The 19,472-nt window shown below is 43.2% G+C and overlaps 1 long non-coding RNA gene across 1 annotated transcript in view; it reads left to right on the plus strand.

The window, feature by feature from the left end:
• The first annotated feature begins 828 nt into the window (after nt 1-828).
• The window catches only part of LOC309435212, a 37,365-nt gene continuing 18,721 nt past the window's right edge, over nt 829-19,472 (plus strand). The window contains exons 1-2 of the long non-coding RNA XR_014183131.1: nt 829-1,139; nt 5,788-5,976. This is a non-coding gene — a long non-coding RNA (uncharacterized lncRNA). The remainder of the gene's footprint in view (nt 1,140-5,787; nt 5,977-19,472) is intronic.

Below are 19,472 nucleotides of genomic sequence, written 5' to 3' on the forward strand. Positions count from 1 at the left end.
TTAGCACCTCGGTAGCTCCTTCTGGGTTTTATCTTCTCATACCTCTGTTTCATTATTGTGCTCTTGCAAGTGACTGTGTGGAGTTTTCATTCTTACATCTTCCCTAGTGATAAAGCTGAGCCTGAGTCATCCAACAGAATCCAGGCACGTCAACTGTGTGGGGGCTGGTGAATCTGGTGTTCGCCAGAGAGGCTGCCAGACGCTCAGGGTGGCTGCAAGCAACAGGTTCTGGGCTTCCCCAACCTCTGAGGCATCATCTGTCACCAGGGCCTTGTCTGGTACGGGCAGTGCCTGCTGCCAGGTTGTGGGTAGCTGCAGGAATTACCCTGAGCAACTGTAGCAAACAGCAGAGCAGTGAGAGTGCCTGGGATGGGGAGCTTAGTGTGAGGCTTTATGTTGCACTGGTGGAAAACAGAGATGATGTAACATGAGTAAAGCAGGCTCTGGATCCCCAGAGAAGGACCACATAGTTCGAAGAGGCCTGTTTTTCTGATAGAGATCATACTACTATGAATGGAACAAAAGGTTCTCTGAGTATCCACATGCTTTGTCCACTTAGAGTGAGGCACAGTTGAAAAAATGTCCATGAACTTGCCCAAAACTTTTACAGGCAGCACTTCAAATGCCTGTGGGTGTTCACCCTGTGCTATCAACATGAGGTCAGAGAGGAGAGGGTCTCTTCTTTTGACAACACAAAACGAGCTGGTGCTGGCTGCAAACCAAGTCAGCAACCCCCTGAGTCTCTGTGGCTTTGGAGACAGAATCCATGTGAAGGGAAGGAAATGTGAAATTGGGTGATGGGGATAAACAGCTCCTCAGTCAGCCACTACAGCACAAAACGTCTGCATGGATCCCCTCTTCCTGACAATGAAATGCCTGAAGCAGAAATAGCAGGGAGCAGAGGAGGGACTGGGTGCAGGAGCAGCACGAGAGAGGCTAATCCCACTGTGTTGCACAATGACATCTGCTCTCCTGGGCAGCATTCCCAGATGGTAAAAAACCTCCTTTCTCATTCGTGGTGCATTTGTTTTCTCTTTCAAGAAACAGTCCAGAGAAATGTGAATCCTCAGATTGTGATAAAAAACCTGCAGAAGTCCTAGCACTGCAGCGAGTGACAGTAGGGAACAGGACAAGAACAGGTATGGGACGTTATGCTTGTTATTTTCCTGTTTATTGAATTCTCTCCTGCTTTAGGATGACTCACTGATCTGCTGATGCAGGCTTCGTGCAGGTAGGCTGGGCGGTGGGTTTGACAGGCTGTCACTGTGGCAGGCACGCTGCAAGGGGAGCACCCAGGAGAAATCCCAGCAGCCTGGAGGCTGCCAGGGCAGTTTCCCACTTGCTGCTGATGAGAAGTTATATGGCTGGGGGTGTTCAAATAAATCTGATGGAGACAGAAAAACTCTACCATACTGCTGTCTCTAGAGTGGTGTTCTATATTATTCTATTGATGCTGATACTGGTGACAACGTGGAACAACTCAGGTCCAACTCAGGCGTGCATTGCCATATAGCCTGGGGAAAACATATTTGTGGTTTGCCATGCAGCCTGCTAGTGAGCTGGGAAGCTCAGGGAATAAGACTGACATCCTGAGTTGTGGATGCTGTCATCTGGAGAAGGAGGAAGAGTGGGACTGGAAGAGTGGAGGCATGAATTAAGGGATATTTGTGCAGTGTTGTTGGAACAGGCATGAGTAGAGTCTTGTAGCAGTCAGAGGAAATAAGAGAAATGGAAAGAAAGGGAGTGTTCTTATTGGAACAAGGGGCAGAAGTTGATAATCTGACATGTTTTTGGTGGGCTTTTCCTTCTGTGACACCTCTCCCAATGGGTTAAATTGCATGGTCCTGCCATGCAATTCAGCAAAAGGATAGTTTTAATGGTTTCTTAGGCTCTCCACAGGTATTGCATGAACTGTTTGTGCCACTACTGATTTTTTTTTGTAGTTTACTGCCAGAACAGGCCAATATGGCCTGGTGGTAAGGAGAGGTGATGCAGGGATCATGCTTGAAAAGTACTTTCTTCAGACAGGACTAGGTTGGGATATTATTAGACTTTAAACATTTATAAGCATGTAGCCAGGCAATGAAGGAAAAGGCAACACTTTGCTGAAAGCATGTGATGCATCTTGCTGCAGAGTCTCAGTATAACATACATGGACATTCTCTACGTGTGTCAGTAAGGGAGAAGAGCTTATATAGAATATAAAGAGGGAAAGCTTTCTGAGGAAAAGCCTGAAACATGACCAGGACACTGTCTAATGGAAATCCCTTGAGTTTGTTAATCTTGGTCAAACTTGTTTTAAACAGTCAATCAGATGCTGTTCACGTACGTCATGTTTCCTTAAGACTGGGACCATTCAACCCTGCCTGAAATAGGCTATGAGGTATATATCTGTTCACACCTACTCACTACTTTGGGAAAAGTTATAGTTTGTAATGGCTTGTGTCAAGCCTATCTAAAATATGTGCCTGAGTCCTGGGGAGTGGTTTTGTTAGTTTGCAGCTTGCAAGCCTGTTACTTCAAAATGTACAGCTACAAAGGGGACACGGATGGCTTTGCAGAAGAGCTTTGCAGGGGACACAAGACTGTCCTGTCACTCCACAGAATTGCACATCTAAATAGCCGGTGTACAGAAATGATAGTTTAACCATTGTGCTTTTGCTTTGACCTAGATGACAGTTGATGATCTGGAGGTTGAGCATCAGTGCTCCCTATTCACAGCACTGTTTCTCCTTTAAAACTCAGTCACGCTCTAGAATTTCAAATAAAAGCATGCATGTTAAGGGGACCATCAGCTCATTTAGTATTGTAATAATGAGATTTAGGTCTTGTGTGTTTATGAAACATCAGGCAGTGTGTTTATAAATAAAGTTGCTTTGATGGCTCACTACAGTAACGTTGGGGCTTGTCTGTAAAGACAAGTGCGTGCACAAGATGTGTGCACTTGACATAGAACAATGATTTCACCTTCTCTTTTCCAGCTGGACACCAATCCTGACCCTCAATGTCTTTGCACAGCTTTGTTTTACCTTGCTTAGCATCACAGATGCTCTTTGAGCAGGAGAAATGTGTTCCACAGAGAGCAATAGCTTCTTTGTATTAAGGACAAGCTCCCAGAGTAGGAGTTTAGAGCACAATGGGACAGAACTGAGGGTAAGGAAAGGACCATGAAAAAGTGAGAGGGGGCTCTGAAAAATCCCAGGCCACAATGGCACCTACAGTGACTGGTCCCTAGGTCCTTTGGGAGGGACCAGTGAGGTATAACCCAAAGCACTGTAATGCCTTGATCTGTGTTGCGTTTTAACTTTTTTTTTTTTTTTTTCCTAGCTAGTACAAGTCAGCAGCGCTGACAGCAAATACAGGGAAATCAAGAACCTATTTCAGCAGACAATGAACGATTACAGCATCCGCCGGCTCTGGAGGACTCAGAGCCTGACACTTTGGCAGCATTTCCAGTTGTTTGTATCTGCTTTACTTCATTCCCCCGGTGGCAGTGGAGCTGTTCAGATAGTGGCTGGGCCCCCATCCCGTCCTCCCAGCGTGTGGGTGGTTCCTCCTTGGCAAAAGGCAAACTGCTTCCCTCCCCGTGCAGCCCTCTGTCCCAGCCCTCGTGGGCTCAGGCACATTCCTCGGGAGTGGACCACTCCAGTGATCTGGTTTATAGTGGAAAAATAACCAAATACAAAAAATGGGAAGGGGCATGACCAAAAGGTTGGGGCTCTGTGGAATTAGACCTGAGGTTTATAGGAAATAATGTTTTGATTAGGAAAACCCAGCAACTTTAAAAGTTTTTATTTTAAAGATGGCTTTTGTAAACCTGGGATTTAGGTTTGGGGTGCATACAAGTCTTGTTTTATAATCCTGGCCTTACATAAGCCATTTTAAAAACTATCAGATTCTATGACCTTTTTTAGGGAAAAACCAACGAACCAGGCATTATAAATTCAAGTTGTACATAACCTCCCTCTTGGTCAAACAACATGATATGGGGAAATATTTTCTTTACTGTTTGGCTTCTTACAACTGCAATGTTCTCATTCAAAATGGAGAAGGCCAGAGTTTTATTTTTTCATGAAATCTGAGAGTTTGATTAACCACAGCCAGAGGAGTGGGTGGACTGTTTCCCCAGGATATGGGAGACCTACATTTAATCTTAAACTTGAACTGAACCTATGGCTCCCTGTTTTGGGTGCTTATCCCTAGCATTTCAGAAGTGGAGCACAGGATAGGGTCACTTGGGCTTGGGTAGTAACCAGAAATGCCAGTCTGGGTCTGAAGTTTTCCAGGGGAAAAACAGCACCAAAACTGAATGTTCCTGAAAAAAAAAAAAGGTTCCAGTTGGCATGAGCAGTTTCCACAAATTCAGCAAAACAATTTAGTCAAAACTCTGGTGGAGTAGGCTCTCTGTTTTCTAGGTGTAATGTGTACTTTTAGACATTTCCTTATGTCAAACTTGGCCATGACTGAACAGAACAGAACATCATAAATTAGTAGACAGGCTAGCAAGGAGATGAAAATAACTTGTTAAATGTACTTTGCACCACTGATAGAAGAATTGACATTTTTGAATACATTTAAACGAATGACTACTTCAGTTCTTCTCTGGGAACAGATATACTGAATTTGTAGAAAATATGGTTTACTTGCTGGCCAGTGTGTTATCAGAAAAAATAAGGTCTGAGACCAAAACTTAAAATGTTATTTCTATGGAGAATTAGAATTCAGGGCTGCAGAGAGAGCGAGCGAGAGAACTCTGGCCTGTGATCTATTGTCTTTATTGCTGGATGAGATGTGAGTAGCAGCTATTTGCTATACAGCAGAAATTCAGTTTTCTTGTTTTGGTTCTCTTCTCTCTCATCAAGGCAATCTTGTATATCTGAAATAGCTCCTGTTACACTAGCAAAGTTTCTTTTTAAAATATCTGATGCACAGGTTTCTTTTTTGTTTGTTTTTGTTTTTTCCGCTTGTGATGACACAGGGCTTCCTCTGAGCTCCATCTCAAAGTTCCCTTGTTTTTTCTGCTGGTTTTGCAAAGAGTAAGGTCCAAGATACTTTCCTTAGGATGGAGATCAAGGAAGGAAAAGCCATGACTGGGAAAGACCACCTGACACATATTAGTTATCTTGGCCTTCCTGGTACTCATTCAAACAGAAAAGAAGAAAACTGTTTTTCGAGGCCAGCCAGGGATCAAGCCACCCCTTCAGCCACGCCATCAATTCCAGCCATTTGGCTCAGTGTTTCAGTGTCAGGCCACAGTCTGCTGAGGTCAGACCTAACACCACAAAAGGAAGTGGCTGTTTTCCCCCAGCCACATACCCTCTTTCTCCATTAAGAAATGTTTGCAAAAGCAATGCTGAGCAGAGTAGCTGTGGGCACTGGCATACCTGCCTTTTCATGGCATGCAGGACACCACCACCAGCCAGCTTGGTTTCAGGTGGAAGCTGTTGTCCTGACAAGTGAGAGAGGGGGAGGCTTGCATCAAGGAAAAAGAGTCTTCATTCAGCTCCTTTGCCTCTTCTGATTTCAAACACCTCTGCCTCTGGTTCGCTCAGGTGAACAGATTTACTGTGGAGACCAAGGCGATGCTCCAATGTGTGCAGTGTACATGTGTTTTGTCATGTGCTGGGATATAGGTCGTATGGCTACACGACTTTTTTTTGTTCCATCTTCCATATTGTTTTGGATCTGGCTGGGATTGAGTGGACAAGGCAGACGATCCATAAGATAAGAAGTGCTTGTGCATGGATATATATGCATATGCTAAATCTCTGATATGTTTTCCTGTAGGCAGAAAGAGCATGTGGAAAAGAAAAGCCCAGGGCAGGATGTGGGTGAGTGGCTCCTATTCCACGGGATGAGTCTGTGAGCCAAATTTCGACTGGAGGATCTGTGGGACTTGTGAGACAATGTATGGAAAAGGTACAAGTGCATGAGCTGGACATACATCAAAATGCTTGGGCTATTTTGAAAGAGCAGGTAAGAGCACAGCACAAGCTGTGTTTCCTATAGCGTTGGCCTGATTCTCCCTCCTTAGACCTTTTGTAACTTGTAAAGCAACAAAAAGCAGCAGCTGAGTCTGTTGATGCCTTTAAATAAACTCACGTGGAAGCACCTGGCAAGGATGTGTTTGCAGCTACCTGGGGTACAAAAGAGAAGAAGGTGCTCTTTGAGGAGTTGTCTGCCAATGTGCCAATAGCAGATGTTTGTTCCTTCTGTTTATGCATTTTCTTACCCATGGCTTTTTCTGGTCCTTAGAACATACTTTGCCAGAGAAGCCAGTATTCTCATCAATAATGTCTGCCCAGCACAGAATATCACAGCATGTTTGTAGTTCAAACTCTTGTTGGAGACTTTGTTCAGGGAAATCAAGTCCACCTTCACCCTCCAACCAGACCTGGGATTTCAAGCAGACTTTTGGACAGCCATGTAGATAATAAAAAAAACCTTTCCATCTTTGTCGTCTTTGAGAAGCAACAGATTCACCTGGCCTGTATCCTGGAGTATACTCATTCACCCTGATAAAGATGATGTCAGAGGTAACAATATCTTGTCTGAAAAGAACATGTTAAGGTTCAACTTTTTTGAACTCTATGTTGCATGTAAGGACCTCATGTCTGATGTTCAGCTATTCTGTAGCTCTGTTTCAGTTACAGGAGTGAAACTACAAGTATAGTAACTTATGGAATGGCTGGGTCCTCTGAGTGTTGTTTTCCTCCTAAACAGACTGGTGGCAGTTAAATAGCAATAAATAATACAACCATGACAATGTGATAATGATTTGGATGCAAGTGCAATGTAGATTTAAATGTGCATTATGATTAATTTATAAAACTAATTGCTTCCATGTAAAATAGGGTACATAAGTAGATGTTGTTTAGGACATACTTGGGGAAATGAATACAGAAAATGGGAAAAATGGAGTATAAAAAGCATGTTTGAGGGGTGACTCTTTGGAGTTGTTTTTCCCTGGAGTGAAGATCATCAGCATCTTGTCAGTGTAAGAAAAGCAGACAATGGGCTCTGAGCTGTTTTTGTCCTGTGGTTTGGCTGCTTTGAGTTCTGTGGCAAGAAAAGGCTTTTAGATCATATCCTAAAGGACTGTTACATCATGTTCCCTAATTTCTCTGCTGGTCCCATTTGGTTATCTTGCAATAAGAGTCAGAAGGGCTCCAACTCAGATGGAAAAAAAAATATATTCCTGGATAACGAAGAAGCAAATGACTCATTGGTCTTCCTCAGTCTGCCTTGACCATTGATCGTGTGCTGAAGCCAGAATAGACAACACAGTGAATGTCTAGTGAAGGGGCCACATAACCCCTCTGAGAGAATGGGTAGATGCCACAGGCTATACTGCAGTCCAGTCATACCACAAATCAAAACAACAGTAATTTCCTGCTCCTCTAGAAAGAGCTAAGTTGTTATTTTGAGCTGTCTGTGCCCTCCCGGACTGCAGGCTGGGCTGAGATCTTGTTTTAAGGGTATTACACAACCTCCCTCTCAAAACTTGAAGGAGTGTGAAACGTTCCTTAGATTCACACCAGGATATTGCAGTGGATTTCAGCTGGGTGTTGCCACGTTAGGTGTGCAGCAGCCTGCAGTGGGCCTGACCCTCCTGTCCTCAGAGCAGCTCCCGCACATTTGGATGTTTAACTGGAGCTGGTGGGGGAACGAAGTGATGGTGCCACTGCAGGCAGCTGTTGTTCAGTTTTTGCTTTTGGTGAGGGAAAAGCAATCTCTCCTGTGCTTGCCTAAGGTTTGGTTTTGTCTGTGGACCAGATGGAAGCAGCTCCCTTGAGCTCTGCTCTGGTGCCAGCCCTTAACAACACAGCCACCCAACATGAGCAGCTCTGGCCCTTGCAGGTCTAAGAGTGTTTCAACAGGCCCACACAGGGGCTGAGGGTGCAGGGCACCATGGTTGTTTTGAGTCACCTCCTCTTCACCAAGAATGTCATCTTCTACCCTTGCCCTGAGCTGAGTTTGGGGTCATAGTGTTGGAAACACCTGAGTGTTGGTGGTCCCATGCCAAATGGCCACCAGGAAACACCATGAGGAGGAGTCCTGCAGCGCCTGTCAGTAGGAAACGCTGTGCATGTAGAAAACTGATGCTATAAAACATCCTGGGAGTCCCACAAGTAACACTGGAGATGTGGTTTGCTTTGTTCCCTTGTTGCATTACTGTCAGCACTTCTCACACTATTCTTCTATGTCAAATCTGCCCATCCCACTGGTGACACCCTGTCCTCGCCCTGTCCCAACTGGATGACTCCCTACCCTAGAGCAGAGCTTCCCTGGATTTAGGTCAAGAGAACTGGGGATATTGCAGCTGCTGAAGTCAGATCCCTACCACATCACAACATTAGGAGTGAGGAGGTCTATGTTGAAGTTGAATAATAGCACACAGCAGTGTCCCACCAGGGCTGCAGGGCCAGTGCTTGTAGCAGCTGGTGGTGAGGAAAAGGGGCTTTGTGGGGGGGCAGATGATGGCACAGCCACCCCCCTTCCCACCCTGCAGACTGGAGTTGGTGGTGGCTCTTTTGAGTTGTCCTGCTGCTGCCTGGCACTTCTCCAGGTGATAGAGAAGCACCTCGGTGGTGTGTGCTCTGCGTGGGGTGGACAGAGGATTGTTCTGCCATCTTAACTTTTAGCTCGTGTCTGTAGGAAATCCCAGAAGTAAATTAGCCACCTGAAAGAACAGTTACATTTGGTTAATTTCCACCTTCTTATCCTTCTGTGGGGAAATGGGGGATTTGACCAGAAACTGAAGGTTTTTCTTAAGCAAACTAGTGAGCTTATCAGGAGCTTTGTGAATCTAGTGGATGTGGATCTCATTAGCCATGGCTAAGCATGGGGCTTTCAATGAAAGCAGGAGGTCAAGGATCCATTGGAAGGGGTGATATTTGCTAGACAACAATTCCACTTGGTGAAAAGGCTGTTCCTTTATCTCTCCAATAACCAGCATACCAAATCCAAGTCTGTTCTTGCTCCCAGTCCTGTTAGCTGTTGTTGGGCTTTGCTGGGATGTAGGTGCTTTTCATTGCAGGTTTATCAAATCTCATATTCCTACTACTGAAGTGTTTCTGTCAGTTTGGATAGTGCACATTTCACCTCTGCATCACAATCTGAGGACCCCCTTTTACTGAACCGCTAGTTTCCGATTCAGGGTTGGAGATGCATGTATGTGGGTGTCTGAGATGAACTCTTGCTATTACTGGGTACAAATGTTTCCTCCGCAATGCAGAATACCCCTAAGGGTTTCAAATGAACTACTTCCTGTGACTGACCGCACACATACACGGGAGTCTGTCACTGTGCTTTTTATGGAAGCCACATTTCAGATTTCCAGTTTAACAAAAACACTCTGCAGCAACAGGCTTGTAACAGAATAAACACTGTTTGTTAAATCACACACAGGCAAACAGCTCACTTCCTGCTCTGTTGCTAAACCTCGTAACTCAAAATCCAGCAATCTCAGTTCATGTATTTTTGAAGGTGACATGGGGAGATGACTATATTTCGATTTCACAAAATGCTATTGCTTAGAACATTTTGTATTTTTTAATGCTCAAAGACTTCTTTGCTAACAAAATGCTGGAGAACTGAATGTAATATCTTGCTGTTTGCTGGGCATCTTCCTCAGCTCTCTGGCAAGCTTTCCCATGAGGTGTGCTACACCATTACAGTGTACTGTCCCTTCACCGTGGTCAAGTCCCAAAGGTAAAACACCCCAGATCACTTCTATAAATTTACTCTTGTATTTTGATTCAATTATTGCATGATAAAGGGAAACTGTGACTTCCATCCATTGAGGTGCAGGAAGAATTGAAGGAGGAGGACTTTGACCAGTACAGGGGAATATCTACTGGCCATAGACAGTACAGCTGGTTGTAGTGTATTTACTGGAAAAGGATTTGGTGCCTGCCAAGTAGATAAGCTATTTTCTAGCCACCCGGAAAGCCTCATGTGGCTTAAACTGATTGCTTATTTACCCACTCCACAAATAAGCTCTCTGTGTCCCTATACTTAGGAAGATGAGTGCGATAAATGTAGCTGTTTTCACTGCATGGGATTTATAACTCTAATGGGAAATCATGGCTTTTGCAGGTCTAAATAATGTTCATAGAAAATGCTCCAGTTTAGTATAGGTAATGGTAGGGCGTTCTGGCAGTAGGAAGCAACGGCTAATTAGTACTGAATCAGAAGATGGTTGCAGAAGGGCTGCTGGCAGTCATGCTGTTTTCTTGTACGTCAGTGTCTGCTCTCTCTTCTTGGACCAAGCTTTCTCTTTTCTTTATTAACTCTTGGGATGAGGCTGCCCATGGACTTCCTTTTTTGCATGAAATTTTGCCCGGTGAGGCTCCTAACGCAATCACATAGCAAATAGTATCTGCAATATATTTTTCCTTAGAAATGAGCTTATTCCAGTGAGATAGGAGGATTTTCTCTGTAAGTAAGAAGTGTTAGAAGGAAATGCTGTTGAGAGGCATGTGAAGAGCTGCATCAATGTGGAGGGCAGAATGATGGCTTTTCCCTGGAAAAGGATCAGATCTCTGTGGGGGTAATTCATAGACGTCATATGGGAAGGAGGGACATCAGTATTTAAGGAAGGATGAAACAGAGAGTTTGTTTGCATTTTGAGTTAGAAACTCCGGGAGGATCTGAGCCCAACGGCAAGGCTAAGGCTGCAGCTCTGGTCAGGTACTCCTCCAGAAAACCCAACCATAGTAATGCAGACAATATCCCTTGGGCAGAGTGCACACAGCAGGAAATACAGCCCATATTTTTCCCCTTATCAGCAACTCACAGAATGGACTTCTGGACCGCGCTCTTTCCTCAGCCTCACAGGGCTGCGTTACTTTCTGCAGAGCGATGCAGCTCCTGCAGATGAAATGTCAGTCTGCCCCCCTGCAGGCATTTGGTGTCTTGAAAACTAAGGACAGATCGCTTCACAGCTGCGTATCAAGCACTGGTTCTGGTTTTAAAACTATTTCTGGGACAGTTGAAAACTTGATTACAGTTGCATCCCTCCATTCATTCATGTTTGTTTCCTGTCTTTGGCCTCAAAACAGCAGAGTTCAGTGCCCCAGCAGAGCTGTGGGCACCCGCTGCCTTCCAGTCAGGTCACACACCCAGCAGCTCACATTACCACTGTCCCCTCAAATACTGCTGGTGATGGCTTAAGCTACAAAACCCAATGCTTTCAGCCCACTTCTGGCCATGGGAAGAATCTTCCTAGATCCACAGATCCTCACAAGCCCCTGTAAATCAAAAGAGTTCTAACTGACTTTTGAAAGCAAATAAACAAACACCTCTAAAATAGACAACTACCAGATCATTTAGGGCTTTCAAAGCTAGTGCCCACTCACAACATCACAGATAGAAAATCTGTTGATGTGAAGACCAGGAAAGACCTCTGTCAATACCTAAACACCAGCTCCCAAGTCTACTCAGCCCCAGTGACAGAAATGTGGCACATTCAAATCACCAGGTGAGAGAAACTTGGGCACAATCAGTTGGCAGCCAAAAGTAAAGGCTGCTTACAGACCATGGCCAAACCCCAGTGAAGAGGAAGCTCTTTGTGGGAGAGTCAGGCTGGACCCCCAAGCTGCGGACCTCCTCAGTCAGAAAGGCAGCAGTAAATGTCACCAACCTTCCTCTGGCTGGTGGCAGCAGGGCCTGGGCCAGGGTGCCAGAGAACAAGAAAGCAGGAGCTAAAAGTCACCCAGGAAGGGAGGACTCTGTGGACAGCTGACTGTTCATCCATGATGTTCCTGCTGTTGGCTCTGCTGCTGTGGCACCACAAGAAGGGGCTGGGTGACTGCAAGGCCCGAGCTGGGCACACGTGTAGGAAGAGGCATTAATAATATCCTTGACTGCTGCTCTCTCTGAGGAAAGAAATAGTGCTTGGAGCTGGCTGCACGCTCCTTCTAGGGTGAGGGGTAAATTCGTGGTTGCTAAAATGTCCAAGAAGAATGCAGATGCTGGCCCCAGGAGCAGGGGCTGGTGCACTAGCATGGCAGACATCCTGTGGCACTCTGGCTGCCAGCTGGGTAAATAGAGAATGTTGTGAAACGTACAGACAACTCAATCAAAACTGGCTCACAGTCTTATTAATTAGGCATAAAATGACAGAAGGTCTGATTTTGAGCATTAAACAAATGTTTCTTTTAGGGAAAAACCCCTGGGAGAGCAGTTGCTAGCATGGGGGACACGGTTTAGTGCCTGATTTAGGTTAACGGTTGGACTTGATGATCTTGAGGGTCTTTTCCAACCAAAATGATTCTATGTCCTGACCACAGGCCACCTGCAGAGCCAGAGCTGGGTTTGTACCATAGGTCTCATACTGTACTGTCACTACTCTGGCACCAAGTATAGCTTGGAAGTTCAAAATATACCTTAAAACAATTAGAATTCCCTTCGAGATCCACCTGGAAAAAAAAAAAAAAAGGGTACTAGAGCAAGAAAGCAAGGTAGAAAGAGGAAGAAAACCAGTGGTCTTCCTGCAGATTTCAGAATTGTTTTTCATGCTTCAAATTGTCTTAATTTCTTTTTGTATAACACACCACAACAGCAAAGCCACACAATCAGCAATTCTCCAGTCAACTGCTATAGTCAGGTGGCATCCAGAGCAAGGTTAAGGTAATTTAACATTAATATTATAGTTTTCTAATTTCATTACGATGCATTATCAAATACCCTCTTGCTTAAAACAGAATTACAGCTCCAGTCCATCTTTTTCCTTTTAGAGAGAGTTAACTGTTCAGGGTGAAATCAAGCTCCACGGATTGAGTTTTGTGCTTTACATTAAAACAGAATTCAAATCCATGAACATTATATAGGAAGGAGCAACAGAAAAGCCCCTCAACCTCCTGCCTTCTCAAAATTGCCAGCAGGTTAAAAAGATGACTCAAATGCTGGGTTTGTCACAGAAAGCTGACTCAGGTGAAATTGCTAAAGGTCAAAGCCTGTGTCAGGACACTGTCTACCTGAGCAGTACCAATTAGATGTGCCATCTTGTGTGCGCTACTCGACTTTTCATTTGCCAGTATTAAAATGTAGGTGTTGAGATGGCCATCACTCACATGGAGGGTTCTTTGCAGATAAAAGCTGGATCTGCAAAACTGAAATTTACAGTAGCAAATTTTAGATTTTTCACAACCCTCCCTACTTTTCAGGAAATGAGAAATTGAGTTTTTTAAAGCCTAAATTGAATAGAAAAGAAGTTTTATTGAATCATCAGAAACAATTATGTGTATTGTGCCTGACACTTAGTATTTACATCTGCTCCCCTTCAAATGTTTTTAGAGACAGCAGCTACCTGAATGTGAGCTGGACTCTGAGGGCTGAGATACATCATGCACATTCATTAAGATGTCATTGTGGCTGTTTCATACAAATTTGCTTTGCCATCAAAATGACTGCTTCTCAAATGGACAAATTGAAATATGAAGAAAAAACATTACCTATTTCTCAGGAGGTGTAGGGACTATAAAGACAAGCATCTAAGATAAGTTAAGCAAGATAATCTAAATGTCAATATTTAGACTCTGGAAAATGAAACTCCTTCAAATACGCTCAACTGTGGCAAATGCTCCTTCGAAACATCAAATACACCAAAGCAATATAGTTCTCTGAAGTGCACCCCTTAGTCTGTATTGTTATTCAGATCATTTCATTGTACAGAAATCCCTGAATATTCCCTGGAGCAGAAGCTGGAATTCAACTGACCATTGCACACCTAATGCATCTGGGATCTAATCATGCTTAGTTTTCTTCAGTATGTACGTTTCATTTTCTTTCTTCTCCCATTGGTTCCGCCAAGTATCTTTAGTGTGAATTTCTTCTGTACCTTGTTTCTTTCTTGTATAGGTTACAAATGTGGCACCTTTACGTTAATTTACTACATTGTGGTTGTTATCAGAAGGAAAGAGAAGGATATTTAAACATAAAATTAAAAACCCCAACTGTTTGTTTGTTTTTTAACCAGCATTTGAGCATATTGCAAAAATACTACAATTTTTAAAATTAGTTATTAATTAATTCTAAACAAATTTTATTGGAATAAATTCTGAAATTACTTTAGTTACATAGTAGCATACGTAAGCATGTGAAGTTCTTTAACCCTGACAGAATGAAATACCTTTTATCTGAAGAAATCGATCATTGGGGTTTTTTTTTTTCCTTCTTCCTGTAACTAAGAATTTGACAACATGCAGATCTTAACAAATGTCATACACAAATACGTGCCCTTAAACAGCAACAATTCCATCTGTCAATAAAATTGTTTCTATTGCCCCCATATTGGGCCTCGAGTTTACAATGCACATGCTGGGTGAGCAGAAGACAGCACACAGAAAGACTCCCATTTATTGAGACTGGGGATTACCCTCTGTTTTTCTGCTCCTGTTTCAGGCTGAGTCCTACTAATAGCAAAGGAGGTGTGTGTGCTAAAAATGCAGAAACAACACAATGGCCTTTCTGCAGCTGAGCAGGTATTTATTTTTTTTTTTTTTTTTTGGTAAAAATAGTGTTTTCAAATGTTCGGTTTCTTTTAGGAGGATATGTTCTTTGCCTTTTTAATTGCTCTTATTTTGCAAAGTTGGGTGAGAACAAGTCCTGTGGCTTAGGTCACACTCAGCTGGATCTTATTTACTAATGCTCCTGGCAAACAAATTAGAGAGTGCCCCCTTACTGAATGAATTAATGAGGATTCCCAGTTCACTATACATTTATTGAGCTAATGGCCATGTTTTCTTTGGGTTTCTTCATGTGGGCAAGGCTCCCAAAAGCGATACTACTGATCTGAATTCTTCTGTGTGCTATTGAAATGATGCTTTGTCCACCTCACATGCCATTTGTTTCAGCTGCTTAGCAACAGTGACAATAATCCATCAGACAGTAGATGCCTCCAAAGGGTATTGAAAACTCCGAAGTTCATGCTTGTTGGCCATATCAGACACACTTTAGTACCTGCTGGTGTTTCCAGTCACATTGCCCTTCAAAAATAAATAAGAGGTGATCTTTGTGTTTCAAAAAGTTGAACCTGTAGCGCACCTTGTGTAACTTCCAGCAGTGTGGTTTTGACTTTAGCATCTCAGCACAGTGCTGTTCCTTTTTTTTCAGTCTCTAAAATCAGACACTTTCTTACCTGTCTCCCTCCTGCTCACATGGTTTTAATTTCTCTATTTCCATTTAAAAATATGAATTTTACTAGACTGCTTCTAAAATTGTGTGTCCAATAGTAGGCACTCTTTTTCCTGAACAGTTTAAAACAAACATATATAGATATGCACACACATGGTGTGAACGTGAGTACATATTAACATAAACTTTTGTTTTGTCCAAATGAAACTTGAGCATTTTCGATTTGCAGTTTCATTAGTTAAAAATGCATTTACTAAGATAGTGTTAGGATTTTACATTTCTGGGTGAATGAACCTGAAAGTACAGGAAAACCCGGCATGGATCTTCAGATAAAGGGATAAGACAAAACACAAGAGAGTAACTTATTTCCTTTAAAACCTAGAAGGGATGAATGAATATCCTAACATGATTATGAGGATTGTGACATCTACTTAGCCTGCTTTTAGAAATGATGTCTGCTTACAGCTTGGGATTATCAGAGGCTTATTTTCCACCCAAGGTCCTCCCTTTGTGTTCCCTCATCTTTCCCAGAGAATGGTGGGAGAAGAAATTTGCATTTGTAAATGTGGAGCAGCTCTCACAACGCATCCACAATCACTCCAGCTGATTTCCTTGGTCAGAGGCTGAGCTCCATCCCTTGCTCTCTTTTACAGCAAAGCAGGAGCTTTAAGCACATCTAAAAGGAAACCCCCTAGCTACGAGGGTCAGCTGTACCTGAGCCCTTATCCAGATCCCCCTCCTAGGAAACATGCCCCAGGTGCTTTCTGCTGGACCACAGTGCTGTTCACACTCACAGCAGGGAAGCAACCCCTCGGGTTGGGTTCTAGTTCAATGAAGTACGTGAGGAAGGCTGGTTGTTCCCATACATTGTCATATGGTCCGTACCCCTGGTATGCATATACGCACACAGAGATCACCTCTCTGGTCCTCCTTCGGTGCAAGTGCCCCACTGCGTCCCCAGCCTCTGTTCAACCATGGGTTTGCATCCTAGAAGCAGGAGAAGAGAGTACACCAAGGGGTTGTTCTGCTGCTGTGTCTCTCACAGAAAAAGAAGAATAAGACAAACCAGAGAGCAGTAATTGCAAAATAGCCCTGATCTGAAATCAGGCACACTGCCAGACAGCTCTTATGCAAAGAAAAAAAAAATAGCTGGAGATTTAGCTCTCCTACATAAAGAGCTTCATTTCAAAGCCAGAGCCCAGTGCAGACAGGCACACATGCATACACATACTGTTCTTCTGCAGCAGCCTTTAGAAATCAAATGCATGCCACTCATGCAGTGTTAGCATTGTCTTTGCCACAGTCTCTGGCAGCACCACCAAATAGGGCAAGCTTGGAATTTGTCACTGTGGGAGATCTGTTTGGTTTGGGTTACTAATCCATCTTTCCAGGTTCTGTCTTCCCACGCAGGAGGGAAGGGAAGGATATCAGAAGCTGGTGCCTGCTGAAGCACAGGGTGCCCTCTGGCCAGCAGGTCCTCAGCTCCACCAAACATCCCCACTCCCTCAGAACAGAAAACTCAATGTTCTCTATTCTTATGGCTTGGAACAAGCAAATATTTCATCACAAGTTGTACGTTTCTAAACTGATCTGTCTTGCACAACATAGCTATGCATTCAGGCAGTTCACTCTAGTTACCACTTTATAAGATTTTGCATCTGCTTCTGTTAAGGCACTGGAGTTGCTAGTATGTTTTCTTGACTTGTTTTATTTTTAAACAAATTGTTTCGGTGTCTGGCTGTCAACAGCTGCACTCTTCCTTTTGTGCATTTTATATCCACTCCTTTGTGCAGCGTGTTCTGATAACTGCAGCTCAGCTTCAAACTTGGACCCACAGAAATCCTTTGACAGGCTGTCAATTAGGCTTGCAGTTCACCCACAATTTCAGGATTTTTCCCCAGACTCGTGGAATTCTTTCTTGAATAACAAATTATACAACTTAAGCACTCACAAAAGTGTGGCAAATGTTAGAGGATTTTCGATAGGATTTTCTCAGTGTGAGCAAGAGGTCTCCAGCCTCAGCCAGGTGTGGGCTGATACCCTTGAGTGACATGTTTGACTCTTTGGGTATAGCTGGTATCACCCACTCCATCACTCACTCTGGCAGCAGCAGAGCCTGCCAGCTCAGGGTGGTGCTCCAGATAACCTTGTTAACATCTAACCTCAGCCAGTGTCAGGCTCAGTATTATCAGTAGCTCAAAGTAGGGAACATAAACAATGAGGTGGATCTGGGTTAAAAATCACCAGACAATGACTGAAATGCAGGGTTCAGTATTGGATCACTTTGGTTCTTGACACAGCGTGAAACCCTGAACAACAAGTTTATCGTGGATTCCATCCCCTTTGGAGTAAAATAATGAAAGAACAAAGAAAATACAGAACAAAAGTATGGAACTTTTAAAAAAGGCATTCTTGTATGTTTATTTTTATAATTTCAAATTAGAAGCATTTTCTACGAAATGTTTCAATATTTTTAAAAAATAACAGCGTCAGTGTCCAATGAACAAACCATTGCCTAATATACCCCTGTGGCAAGATCTATTGAAACAAGTCTACTGCAGATTTCCTGATGTTAATGTTCGGAGATAGTTTCCTGATTTCTTTCTTTCTGTGGTTCATCAACTCATTTTCTTTTGCATGAATTTGTTATTTCTAGCAATTTGTTTGTTTGTTTTTCTCTCTAAGTTGTACAAATAATGACTTGCAACTTGTGTTGTATGTTGCCACAAACCTGTTCTGGCTGGCATCTATTAACAGCAATGTGCAGTGACTCAGGTATTAAATGTATGAGGATGTTTGTATGCTCTGTCTTTCTTCTGTTAGTGTAGTGTTTAAAAACACTCAAGACAGTAATTAAGTAATTAGATATATATTGATATTTGTTTGGTTCAGTCTTCCTGAAAAAATACATGAGCAGTATTGGTTTGGGAAAAAAATCAGAGATCTAAATATCTGAGGTGGAAAAGTTGAAGTTTGCATGCCTGAAATGCTGAAGTTCTCTCATGTTGATATGTGTGACAGTGTTACTGCTGACAATAACAGCAGTTGTTCATCAGCTGCCAGCACTGTTACAACACTCTGAGCAGTAAGGCATAAGCAAACCACCAGTAACATATACTGTATTTAATAATTTTCAGTCCCAAGCAGGACACAGGCACCTCAATTTTAAGAGTTGGATTTGGTAAAGTATGATTTTGAGACTGGAAAGCAACAAAGGCATATGTTGTCCTATAGAGGTGGGATTCCATGTTTGTCACGACTATGCGGGTGACAAAGTGTGCCCTGTCCCCGACGGGTGCCGTGTCAGGAAGGCTGCAACGTTGCGTGTCTCTGGGGCAGCGAGGGTTAAGCCGTGTAAATGCCACTCTGAACAAAGGCTGGATTCATGTGTTTTCTTCCTTGAAGGGAGCAGGAGAAAGAAACATAAGTAAAATATATCAAATGTTGTTGTGAAACAAGCCTGTTGCTGTTTTCTGAAAAACAAGGATGTGAGGACTCATTTTAGAGGCGTGCTGAAGCAGCAGGGGAATGGGAGGGTGACTGCAGCCGCTCTCCCTCCGGGGGCTGTCATTGCCCTGCCAATGCCAAGGACTAAAATCGGCCAGCTTCTTAGAAGAGGACGTGGTGCTGACCATGTGCCACAAAAAATGTCTGCTGTACAAAAAACCACAAGCTATTTCCCACTCCAAAGCATAATCTTTAATAGTAGCTGTTCTTGAAGTAATTGGAAAAGTTATTCTGATTCCCCCCCCGCCTTTTTTTTTTTTTTCTGGAAAAAATATCTCCAGTTGCAGCTTATGCTTTTGAAGAGCAGTTTGAAAGTCAGTCCAGCTGATCTAGAAAAACTCAAAATCCATTAGAATAAAACTTCTTCATTGACTGCTCAGCTGGGGTCAGAATAATACGGTATATTACTGAGCGCTGATTAGTGAAAAATCAAATTAATTCATTTGTTCTCATTTGTTGCACTCGGAGATATTACTGATGACTTCTACTGAAAAGGTCTCTCCCCCACCAATGAAACTAAGTGAAACACTCAGTTGATGTTAAGGTTGACATGAGGAACATTATAAACTGTTGTGACTAGACAAGAAACACAGTGAGATATTATAACTGTAGTCACTGTGAGAAATAAACTATTGCTAACTCTAAGAAGGCTTTGCCTACATGCAGCAGTAGATCCACTGTTGTCTGGGTGGAAAAAATAGATGTGTTTATTATATAGCTCTGACAAATTATCAGCATTTTCAGTAAGCTGTGGTAACACATCCACAATCCCCTGGGAAGGTGAGATCTCTGCTGGGCAAGGGCCAAAAGGCATGTGCGGGAAC

This window comes from Streptopelia decaocto (genome assembly GCF_964273445.1).
Source record: "Streptopelia decaocto genome assembly, chromosome: 1".
NCBI classification, from domain to species: domain Eukaryota; kingdom Metazoa; phylum Chordata; class Aves; order Columbiformes; family Columbidae; genus Streptopelia; species Streptopelia decaocto.